At 40.3% G+C, this 12635-nt stretch overlaps 1 protein-coding gene across 1 annotated transcript in view; it reads right to left on the bottom strand.

The window, feature by feature from the left end:
* Positions 1-12635, bottom strand: part of TMEM178B (transmembrane protein 178B) — a 217495-nt gene that overhangs the window by 157941 nt on the left and 46919 nt on the right. The gene's annotated exons all lie outside the window — the stretch shown is intronic.

Below are 12635 nucleotides of genomic sequence, written 5' to 3' on the forward strand. Positions count from 1 at the left end.
AGTCAGATTCAAAGCTCATGAAAGCCATTTTTCTATTAATATTATGGTATTTTGGATCAGGCCTTTGATAACTAAATAGGTATCCCTAATGTGGTTGGCCACTGTTGGTTGCTAGCTACCAATGGTCAGAGAAGCAGCTATGCTGGAAATGCTTTTATGTATTAAAAATACATTAAGACAAGCACTCAATAGAATAAATTAAATGAAGCAATGAATTATATAAATAATAAAGAGCACTATACACAAAGAGGCAGGTAGAGAACACTTACTGTCAGCCTGAACTGAAAAGGTAGACCCATTAGCCTTATATTGACAGTTCCATGGGGTAAAATATGCTTTTATACCACCAGAAACTCAGGTTTCTACTTCAGGTTGTAAGATAGTACTTGGCATAAACTTAGATAATAGTCCATGAATTCACAGCATGAATAAGAAAGCCCATGAAACAAATTATTAGTTACATCAGAGCCTACCAGCATCTTCCAAAGTTAGTGCAATATAAACATTTGAGGTCCTCATTGTTTGCTTCTCTTAAGCATTCTTCACATTCTGCCTTTGACAGCAATTAGATTAGACAAAGCCAAATATTATAGGGGAAAAAGGCAAAATATTTACATATGTATCCGCCTGCCCTGACAGCGTGATGGGCTTCTGTGTGAGTCTGCACCATCTGGGCACCAAATGTACGCCCAGAATTAAAGTTTCAAACTAAGAATAGTATTTAAAAAAAAAAGATAGCTAGTGTGCAAAGAGCTTTTTAAAAAAATCCCCAAATCACAACCTTGCCTTCTTATAGGTTTTTGTATCCTGTTTTGTTCGGTTGCTTTCCTGGACCAGAAGCATCAGCAAGAAAATGGAAAATGCTCATTTTTCAGAAAATAATCTGTAAGTTATCAGATACCTGCCCAGACAAGAGATTTATATAGAATAACAGAAATAGACACAGAGCCAAGATTCAAAATAAAAGCTTGCAGAAGGAAGGAAGAAAAAATCCTGTTCCGTTTGCTATAATTTCTAAAAGTAATCAGCAGAAACAGCTCCTCTAAAACCAAAGAGGCTAATTTCTAGCAAGGTCCATCAGACTTAATTCTGCAAATACTGTTAGGAGTAATGCAGTGAGCTGTTCAATAGCTTTTACCAAAGCCTAAAGCAGAAAGATATCACAGTCTGAATTCAGGTCATCACTTGACCGTATCTTTAAATTTGGGCTTATGCTTACTTCCCCATGGTGTTAATGAGACTTAAGTACATCTAAAAAGACCTTCAGGAGCGCTGTCAACCGGGTGGGCAAACAGGGCACTTGGTGTTGCAGTTCACAAAGGCTGTGCAGGAAGGGTGCTGAAGCCCTGCCAGCTCCACCAGGGAGCAATGGTGTCCACCCAGCAGAAAACCATGGCAGAAGCAGGCAATAGCTTACTGGGAAACTCAAGCTCTTCATGGTCCAAAATGACAGTGTTTGGGATTGCTTTGCATTTAAACATGAACCATTTATTTAAACCCACTCTCACAAGTGTAGGAGAGTGACTATGCTGAGTCAATGCAGCTATATCAGCACATATCTAACTAGAGGTGAGAATTTGCTTTTGAAACTTAGAATAAGGCTTTCATTTGCCTGGACCTGCCAATAAAAATAATGAGAAGGGTGAGTTTATGGGTAGTGATAATTCCATACTTCTGATGTTTTCCTATTTGTCCCACTGAGAAGAGAACAAGGTTCAAGATGCCCAAATATCCAATTCCTGGAAGCCCCTGGGAGAGCAGAAGCAGTGAGTGCAGCAAGGATCAGAATGACTGCTCTCTTGGAAAGTCTTCTCAGAGAAATGCTATGAAATCCTTACCCTTCAGGAGAATTAATAGCTATGCTCACTGCAGTCTCTGAGATAGGAAGCAAAGCAAACTTTCCCTTCCGTACCCTTACTAGGGTAACTGCAATTTATGGAGCACCTCCAGCCTTCAGCACTAACTCAGGAAGACCAAATGCAACTGCAGCTGAGCTCTGCACTTTGCTGAAATAACTGGGAACAGTATTTATGGAGCAAACCAGTGAGTGGGTTTTTTCACATATGCAGCTGCCATAGCAAGAGTTATAGCTGGCCATAAGAAACACAAAACCACCACAAAGCTGCTCCGTTGACACATGCAGTATATTCCAGGTTTCTGTGACCAAAGGGAAATGTTTGCTGAAAATCCTAAAGAAAAGTAGCTGACATGTTCCAGTAGAGTGCTAAGAAAAGGATCAGCAGGAAGATGCAACTAGAGCGAGGCAGAGCAGACCTCTGCCATACTATCATCACATAAGCACAGATGCTCGGGGGATTCAGCAGCTGTTAACTGTGGCTGGCAACCCCCTGTTCCTGCAAAGGACAGATTACAAACAGAACTGAGATAAGGAAACTAGAGATAGCTTCAGCCTAAGCAGCTAAGCATTCACAGCATCAAACATGCCACTCCTCTTACTGATCCACTTACTTTCTCAGTTCCCTTCCCCTATCTGTTGATCACCAGTCCAAACTGCCATTTTATTGTTACATAATATTTCCTCTTCTCTCCATTGCAAGGAAAGTCTTTAACCTGTGCTATAGCAGAAATAGCACTTGAAAACACTGATTTTTTTCTATTAAATTTTCAAAACTATGGACATCCTGATGTTAGTTCAACTGCAAAAGAAACTCAGCTTCTACTGTACTACTAGGACTGTAAACATTATTCTGGGTAGAGGACTCAAACTTTTGGGTAATGCAGAGGGTGACTGAACCATTATCCCTCTCTAAACTGAAGAGAATTGAGACTTTACATTGCTGGTGTACATACTCTATTTGTCTAGTGGGTAATCTTTTTTTAGAACTTTTGAACCAGCCTTTCTTCAACACCCTGGGCATCTCCCACTCCCTTAAATATAATATTTAAACTCTTTCAAAGTGCTCCAAGAAAGAGTCTTTACCATGTTTAATTTAAGAAATAGAATGAAAATTCAAAGTGCCACCAAGATACTGGTCACCTCCATCCTAAATTTTGGATCCCAAAACACCCAGAGGCATTTGTTTGGTGAGGTCATTTGACTTTTGCAAAGGTGGTTGCCAAGTTTCATGAATTTACACTGTCAATATGATCACATAGTTAGTCTTCTGCATAATACAGACCAATTCATCTGACAGTTGGCAACGGAGACTAATCCTTGTGACGGTCTTTCATGAAACTGGTAATCTCTGAGAGCAGTTAGGTAAAGCTCAGTAATCTTACTTCAGATCCAGCCCATGATGGCACACAGAAGTGTTAATTGCATGGGTTATCTGATTATACTCCCCTCCTGTCAATGAGGGGATTGATTTCACACTTTTCCCCCACAGCTTTCAGGCCTGCAGGCTTTGGAACCATCCTTAACATTCAGGTACAGATTAACCCAGTGCCTGTGAATAAGTTATCTTTGGTAGCTGGAAAACTTGCAGGTACAGATAAGAATTTATCCCACTCTAAGATCATATGCAGCAGTCCTTGGGTAAAAGCAATGAGGAATCTCAGATGCAGGGAGCCAGCAGCTCGCTTGCTCGAGACTTCACCAGCCAGCACTGACACGACTGTCACCTTCCATCCTGTAACATGCAGAGACCTGAAACCAGGAGGTACCCATTCTTCTCTTGTAGTATGCATGTTGATTTCTAAGAAGGATCCAGCTGTACAACTAGTATTTGTTTTATGACATTTCCTGCCTAAGCTTTTGGTATGATGAGCTTCCCTGAAAAGACTGGTGTGGATGTTCTGAGCTACCTCCAGGCAGCTCTTCCTTCTTCTGTGTTGCAGATACCCCTGGATGAACTGTTTGTAGCAAGCAATTTATTCCATGAAATTCACCCTTTGTGCTAGCTCTAATTTTTACAAATCTGGTTGAGAATTATTACACAAACATTTCCTAAGAAAAGGAATCTTAGCCTCTGGCTTGCAAACTGCACTCACTTCATATATTTGCTATTCATTATGAGAAACTGCCTTCTGTATGAGAGATTGCCTTAATCCTACGGTTTGGTTACTCTTTCCTCATTGGGTGACTATACCAAGAAGACAGAAGATGTAGATTGCTCATTTGGTTCCTAATTGTTTCACATTATCTTCAGAAAAATCTGTAGAGCAGAGGAAGTTTATAATGTTTGTTTGGTTTGGGTTTTTTTCCCCTAGCATAACATTTCAGTAATGTTTCCAGGGGCTATAATCATAGTTAGGGCTAGGATCAGGTGACAAAAGCAATTCCATGTGGCATATGTATTCATTAATGTCTTAAAAGTCTTGTCAGCCCTGGAGAAGTTCATTGTTTAACTGTGTTAGCATTTTATGCAGCCTCCAAACTAGCCCTGGCCATTCAGGCCAGTGCAATTTCAGAATTATTACACTCAGGTGTATGTGCTGCCCTCAATTTCTTGCATCATTTCATATGAATCAACAAAATTCATCTGGAGGTACCTTAATATAGACAAGTTTGTTGCAGTTTCAGCACAAACTAACTGGTCAAACTAAACCTTGGAAGAAAATAGAAGGGGAAATTAAGTTCTACCTTGACCGGCTGCTATGACAAAACTGCAATCAGATATACTGACTCGCTAATGAACTCAGGATGAGTATCTTCTTAATCAAGGCAGATACCTCATTAGAAAGTATTGCAACACACTTAACAGGATTATTTTGTTACTTCTGGAGTAATACTAACCGTGAAAGTACTGGTTACACACTTTTTCTTGATCTATAAATATATTAATACATAAAGTGTAGGCACACCATTCTTCTGCATTAATTGCAGAATTATTTATGTTAAAAGAGTCCTCTAGATGTCAACCAGCCCAGTACTCTGCTAAAGGAGGAACAACCTCAAAGTTAAAATCAAAGTCAAAAATAGTTCATGTTGCTCAGGGCCTTGTCCAGCCAAGTTTTAAATACCTCCAAGAACAGAGGTGCACATCTTTGAACACCTGTTCCAAAATCTGACCACCTTCATTATGAATTTTTTCCCCCCAATACCTAATCAGAATTTCCTTTGGTGCCACATGAATATTTTGAATACTAGAATACCTAAGGGTAAAGGGCTAAAAATCTAGGAAGAATATGCAAATAACATCACCCTAATCAACATGTCTGGTGAATATTCATTAACTTATATGCATAAATAGAAGCCAATGTTCTAATTAATGGAGCTCAAGATAGATTTTCAGTTGCAGCATGGGCCAAATTATTAGAACAATCATATTTCTTCCTGACTGGCTCTGGTATCATCCTGAATTGAGGTTCAGCCTGCTCTCCCAGCAGGACTTGTTGGTACTTGTCCTACATAAAGTAAAACAACTCCTGGTACTAGTTGTTGCTTGCTGTGGGCTTCAAGGAAACTTGCCTGATGCTTCCCCTCAGTTGATGGGTTGGGGTGTCTGTCTTTTGGGTTTAAGATTCGGTTGCTAGCCCCTAGCTGCTACCCCTACCAGTGGGTAAAGGTGCACTCTATCAGCTTCTACTCACCACCTAGATGTTTGTGGAAAGCCAGAGAGAGGGATCTGACACAGTGCCCTTCCCCATTCACAGACAGACTCAAGGGTCACCTGTTGAGACAGACAATGACTGTGTCTATGATAACACAAGTGCATTTTTGAAAGTGGTCACCTGATCATATCTAGTTACCATGCTTTGGTTCATAACACAGCATGCTCTAAGAACATGCCAACTAGATTTTTCACAAGTAAAGCTAAATTGGAAGATTTCACTAGTTCAACTAGTGATACAAGAGCAAAGCTAGTTTTAAGTAACATCCCCTCCCTGAAAACACCGAGTGAACATTAGGTACTCAGCACCAATTGTTTCTTACAAATTCAACTGTGCTGCATCCCACTGTTTACAAATGTAGGTCTAACCTGTGCTCTGTCCCTGTAGTTCCAACCATCCTAGTAAAAACAGCCAAAGGAGAATTGGCCCTGAGTGACCGGAGCTCCAGGAAAGCCTCCTAGATGGTTGACCTCCAAGACTGGAGAAGCATATGGAGCAGCCACAGCACGAACAGTGGCACAGCTCTGCAGTCCAGTCAGCACTGCGATGCCAACACTGCCATGCTCACAAACACAGGCAGGCAAATAGCCTACGTTTCGGGTTCAAAGGCCAACTTGACAAACTAGGGGGGATGGCAGAGGGGAGACTGACACAACCAGGAAAAAACAACAAGAATTTCAGATTAACGGAAAAGTTTTTTACAGCCACAAAACCACATTCATCTGTAACTTATTCTGACACCTTTAAGGTATAATTTAAAAACTGTAATTCAACTGAAAGTCTGAAAAATGTACTTTGAAAATTCTAAAACAGACATTTTTCTTAATTTCACAGGTTTTTTTCCAGCTGAAACTACCAGCCGTATTAGATCAAGTTTCACCACTGGTTCTTGCTCCCTTGCATGCTCTTTGCTTCAGAGTCAATTTCCTGCATTAAGATAAATAACAAATTCCTAACTATTTAAATGTAACTATAAACGTACTTAACAAGCACATTGGGCACCTACATTCTCCCTGTTGAGTAAAATGCAGAAAGCCTGCAGTGCAACCTGCTAGGCTGTCAGTGACAAAGGGATATTTCCATATATAACGTCATTTAAAATTGTTTTTCATGTGTAGATGCCTTTACTGACCACCAGAAAATGGAATGAACACAGAACTTTGGGGAACCATACTCAGAAGATTGCAGCATCTTTTGTTTTATCTGAAGGAAAAGCCTGCTTGTATTCAGAGTTGAGAGCCACTGAAAGGATGAGACATTTATAAAATAAATATTATTTTGTCCATGAAATGGCACATACCCAGCAAATACATTAACAGAATGTACAGCTTAAAGGTTTTTATTAGGAAAGTGAGCAAACGATTTTTCAGAGTGAGAAGCAGAACCTTCCTGTTCTTTTTTCCTCCCATTTTTCTTTTACAGCTCATCTCACTTGACTTCCAAATAAAGACTCTCTCAGAGCCTCCAGCTTAGTAAAACTTGTTAGACAGTGCTCAGCCTGGTAAAGCGGTCTTGTAAAAACATAGCAGGGGGGATGGTTGAGAGGATCCAGCATACTGTAACTATACTGTACTATCCATACAGAAATGGGATAATAGACAAGAGTGTGCCATTCCCATTCTTCCCAGGTCATCTGGGATGAAAACCTGGCAGCTCACTTTCAGTACTAACCCATGAGATCTCTAGAGATATAGAACAACTCAGAAACAAAGCACACATGAAAAGGAAGCATTCCATGAATATAATGGATCTCCAGACACATTCAACAGCTTTGTCATGTGTGGGCTATATAGTGACCACATTCCACAGAGGGGCTTCCACATATTTTAGACTGTCATGTCTACATTTCAATTTCAGTTTCTGTTTCCACACCAAAATATCTAAATTTTCTTTTCAACTATTGTGTGAGTAAAGATAGAGGTGCAGACATGTGTGCATGTACTGAGCAGACAGCAACATCTTCAGAGTAGAGAAAAAATAAAGTGCTTGAACAGCTTTTGCCAGGCCTATTCCTCACATGCTCTCTGGATATCCCAGCAAATAGCAGCTTGCTTAAAGCAACCAGCTGGCAGAACATAAATATTCCACCCATGATAAGGAAAGAATCCAAGTATGAGACCAAAAGCTGAATTTGCATTGGAAAGTGATGAGCTCACACTTTCTCTCCAGGGACCAAGGAAAGGGGGCTGGCAAGGAAGCTGGAGCAAGAGGATGGTTATGAAACACTTTTTTACTTCAGCTATTAATAACAGTCTTCAAGCCGCAGGGCACTAGAGAGGAGGAAGGCATCTCCTGGCTTCTATTAATCTTTTTGTCCACCTATTTGCTTTGGGCTGGCCACAGGGGAGAGGGAAGCCGAGCAGGAATGAAGAGTTAAGGAGGTTAAAAGGGCTGAAAAATATTTGCTCCTACATGTTTGGAGGCAGAAATTAAATGATCAATAAAAAGTCACTGAGACAGCAATTACCAGTAAAAACTCACTGATGACCCAGTAGCTCATGGAACAAAGCAATATCTCAGCACTGCTGTCAAGGCAAAGAAAAAGCACAGCAATGGCTATTCCATGACAGGTTTCTTTTATATCAATGTACATCTTATGATTCTCATAGTAAGATGCTGCCATGAAGCTTGGTGTTTAATGAACAAGCTTTGAAACCTATTTCAAAGAGATGTCTAGGAAGCAGGGTCCCAGATTGCCAAGAAGAAAGTAAGGGTGGGTCCACCAACGTCACTAATTCTGCTGAGGATCTGTCATCACGTGCAGTGAAGTCTAAGGGTGCCTCTCTCTGTACCATGAAAAGCTATTTTATATGCTGTTTTGCAATGTAAATGTGGTTTTCTAGACATATTTAGTCCTCTTTACTTCTTAAAGTGAGAGGAGCATAAGGCCTTCTCTGTGTCCCGTTAGTTTACAGCTACCTCCACCAATTGCTGAGCTGGAGAAGGCATTTAGCTTTCTTGTAGCACTTCAACCTCGTGTTTAAAGAGCAGAAATCACAACATGACAATCATTCAGATGCTTTCATGCCACATTAGGGAACTAAGGCTGAGACCTAACACAGACAAATCTCCCAGAAGATCCCAGTTACCAGGGATCTCACACTTACTTACATTCAGCACCTAGAGCAGTCTCTGAAGAGCAGCCCTTAAATGAAAGGATTTAGGTGGGCTATGCAACAGACCTATATGACTTTATTTTCATGTCGGTTTTGTCCCACAACTGAGTGAGGGGAGTGGCAGGCAGACTTTCACAACTTTCACTTGGACATAAGTTGTGGTAAGGAGAAAGGAGAGGGAAGGATAAAGTTCTTGGCAGGAGTCATATGTCAGGGATTTACAGAAATCAAATTAATGAGACTAATTTTTAGAAAATTAGCTGTGTTTTCACCCTATCTTAAGGATTGGCTTATAGTCAAGAAGCATTTTTCTTATATGCTGAAGTTCTAACTCATGTTACACATAAAAGGTGAATTGGCTTGCCTTAAATTTGGGAATTACAACACCTTAAGCATGAACCCTCTTTTGCACATTTTAAATTAAAGGTAACCAGGAGAAATAACAGGATTTGAAATTATTTCAGTTCCAAAATATGGAAATACCAGTAGGCAACTAGCCTATCAAAGAAATAAAGTGAGGAAGAAAATCCAGCATCAGCTTTTCAACCAGGCTGGGTTTTCCCCCCCATGAGTAGACTACAGCATGGACAGACCAGAAAGAAAACACCCTACTATTCTCATAAACTGTTCTCTCAATATACTGTGCACTGAGCTTGTAACATCCTGTGCTGATGAGACAGCCTATCTCCATCCATCAAGGACTCCTCTGAGACTTCAAAACTGTGCAAACAGAAGACTTTGGACATATTCTCTCTTTGGTGGAAAGATGCCTTTCTTCAGTACATCTGGGTTCTCTAAGATTCATTAATCTTTTTTTTATGCTGTCCCTATTCTAGTTATTTAAGAAAAAAAAATAGGGCACTGTGGCTGGAATAAAGACACTTTCAAGACATCACTTCATACACAAAAAAGTATTTCCCAGACAAAGATCCCCTGCAGTTATTAAATGTATGTGCAGCGTAGAGCTAACAGATGAAATCATCCCTAAGTGAGCAGAGTTGCTCCCTTCAAGCTCAAGTCTCTTGCCTCAAACTCTATCAAGTATCTACTTAGGTCACACAGCATGATGGACAACAGCTACTGAAACTACCTTGAAATGAACCCTGAGATTGTTTCCTGGTAAGCAGAGACCATTAAATTATACAGGTAGTATGTATAATGGCTCTCCAAAGTAAGGAGCAGTTTCGTGTTTGACCATGCTCTTTCCCTTTAAAGTCATTCCCTGCATTGTCCTTGTTCAAATTATTACCTGGTGAGTTGCCATCACTAAGTTACAAGGATACTCCATCTTCCTTTGAAAAGGACTATGCATTCAGGGGGACAAAAGACTTCACAGCTGACTGTCCTTTACTTGCAAGGCTGTTTGCTGCACTATTGTAACTGAACTTACTGTTGTACATAAGGGATTGAATCAAATAAAGGCCTGAAGAAATTAAACGCTATGTAGATATTTTAAAAGTTGCCCTTGAATAGTCAAACAAACTGAAAAACTCAACTAGAAGGAAAAGGAAAGGAAGATAAATATGATGGTAAGAAGATCAGACAACTGTACTGTGAAATCCAAGACGAGCTAAAGCACAATTTGGTCATTCTAAAACCTATGAACCACAGATATTGTTAATCTCTCTGCAGCTGTCTGAAATCATAAATGGTTTCTCCCTTCAGAAGGAAATGATTCTTGAAGAAGTATTTGAAATAGGAAAGGTTGGTGGATGTGATCAAAAAACATTTTTCCAATTGACTGGACCGTGCCCTTACTTATCCAGTGATGAGTTTTGCAATACCATCATAAGCCCTTATGTCCAGAAGGCTTAGACATTGAGCACCTCTCCACAAATGCTACAGTAATTTATTTCTGGCGCATCAGGTTCTGGCTGCACTCAAATGTACTTCAGTCAACAACTTTGGGCTAGAATCTCAGCATTGCTGCAGACACTGTGCCCCAGATGAGCAACATATATTTCAGAGCGGCCGAAAATATCGAAAGGATAACTGCCCTTGCATGGGGGTAGAGGGAAACAACCAACTTGTCTCCAGCCCCAACCTTCCCTTTGCTTATCCCCAGCACAAACCTGCAAGGACGAGGGTATGCCAACAGCTGCCAGCTATGGGAAAGGTGGTAGAGAGAAGCCCTGTTGCCAGCATAATCTTGAACAGGGAATTGAGTTGTTCTAGCCAAATCCCAAAGGCATCTAATCTCCAAGTATTTTAGCTAAGATTGATGGCACTGCTTTTCACACGTGTATGATGTACTGTTTAATGCAGAAATAAAAAATGGCAGAAGCCAGCCCAGCTTATGTAACAGGGCACAGAAAAGAGTAGGGAAAACCCAAGTAGGTCTAAAAGCATCTCTTATTTCTTTTGCATGCCAAATAAAGTTACAGATTGTTTTAAAATCATGTGACCCTAGCTTAGACCCAAAGCTGGTTTATATTTAAATGTAGTAAGATGTGGGATGAGAATTTTTCATCCAGTCTACTGCTGGGTCAGTGAAAACTAGGGAGCTGACTGGAATTTGCTTTGGGAGGATATTGTGACATGATGTTCCTTTCCCCTATAACACCCTTTTGTCATTCAGCAAATGTCATCTACCACTTCTTGCACCTTCCCATCTGAAATGTCAAATCAAATTAGAGGCTCATAGAATGAAAATATCCCACTGCACTCACTGCAATGTAAGATGTTCTGGCTGGTGCAAGCTGGACTTAATATGTCTGCTGCCTGTCAAGAAGGATGCACAGACTGAAAGACAATTCAAAGTGCACAGAGCAGCATTAGTTAATGTAAGTCTATGGATGGCAGCAATAAGCACTGCCTGAAAGGTGAGCATTGTACATCTGAAGACCTTTGTCACTATCCACTGCATTCCACCACCCCTGTGCCTAAAATCCAACAGAATCCCACTGAGGTTTACAGCCCTAAGTGTTATTCAGTCCTTTACAGCTCAAGAGCCTGCTTTATGATCCTCCTTCTGACAGGGGAGGGGTCAACTATATCCCAAAAGACCCATCATGGTAAATGGGCCCAGAGAAGAGCACATTCCTGAGCACCACTCGCAAGGTACAGAACAGCCTTTAACACCACATTGCAATTTCACCAGTTCCAATATGGCTTCAGATTTGGAGAGAAAAGACTATGGAAACAGACACTGTCAGCTCAGCATTTATTTTCTTTTAGTCTTTACTCTTAGTCTGAGCTGTAATAAAAGCCTGTGTCTCAGCAGCCTCTGATAACACTCAATGGGACAAATGCTGTACAAATACAGTGAACAGAATCTGTGCCCTGAAAGACTTCTTCTGATCCTCTTTTATACCTCTCCTCCCCATCTAGTTGTTCATTTTGTATAATATGTAAAGATAAATCTTGAACTGTAATGTTTGATTTTAGGAATTATTAACTCCATGATTCAGCATCCTATGTGCTTCTGGACACATTTTTATCTGTACCATTAATTCTAAATCCAAGTGTTATTATAGACTGTTGTATTCTATGAATGCTTTACTTTCTATTCTAATTACTACTCTAAAAATACCTTGCACAGCATATTTCTCAATAATAGCTGAAAGTGTTCATTAAAGACAGTATTATTGCCAAGCACTAATTTATATACTATTCCCAACCCAAAGGTCAGGCCTTCTGTTTCCTACCTCTGTGCACCAATGCGTGGACACTAATTCATGCACAGTGCAAGCAATCCCCTTTGCTGTAGGTCTAAATGCAGACTTTAATCCATCATTCTTTTAACTGTAAGTTATTTAACACAGTACATCTCTACTCCACCCCTCCAAACACACCAATAAAAAAATTGAGGCAATAAAAACTTGGATAGTAAGTAATCACTGCTTGTCCCAAGTTAGGGACCAATATCTTATTACAGTATGGAACACTCCCTACACGGAATTTCAACATGGCTTAGGAGTGGGCAGATGCTAACCTACCCTCCCTTATTTTCTTTCCTCTTACTTTTTCAGGGGATGTGTTCAGCCTCTCATGAGGCTTCAGTTC

The sequence above is a fragment of the Pipra filicauda genome, unplaced genomic scaffold (genome assembly GCF_003945595.2).
Source record: "Pipra filicauda isolate LSUMZ 115617 unplaced genomic scaffold, ASM394559v2 scaffold2_size9829703_pilon, whole genome shotgun sequence".
Taxonomy (NCBI): Eukaryota; Metazoa; Chordata; class Aves; order Passeriformes; family Pipridae; genus Pipra; species Pipra filicauda.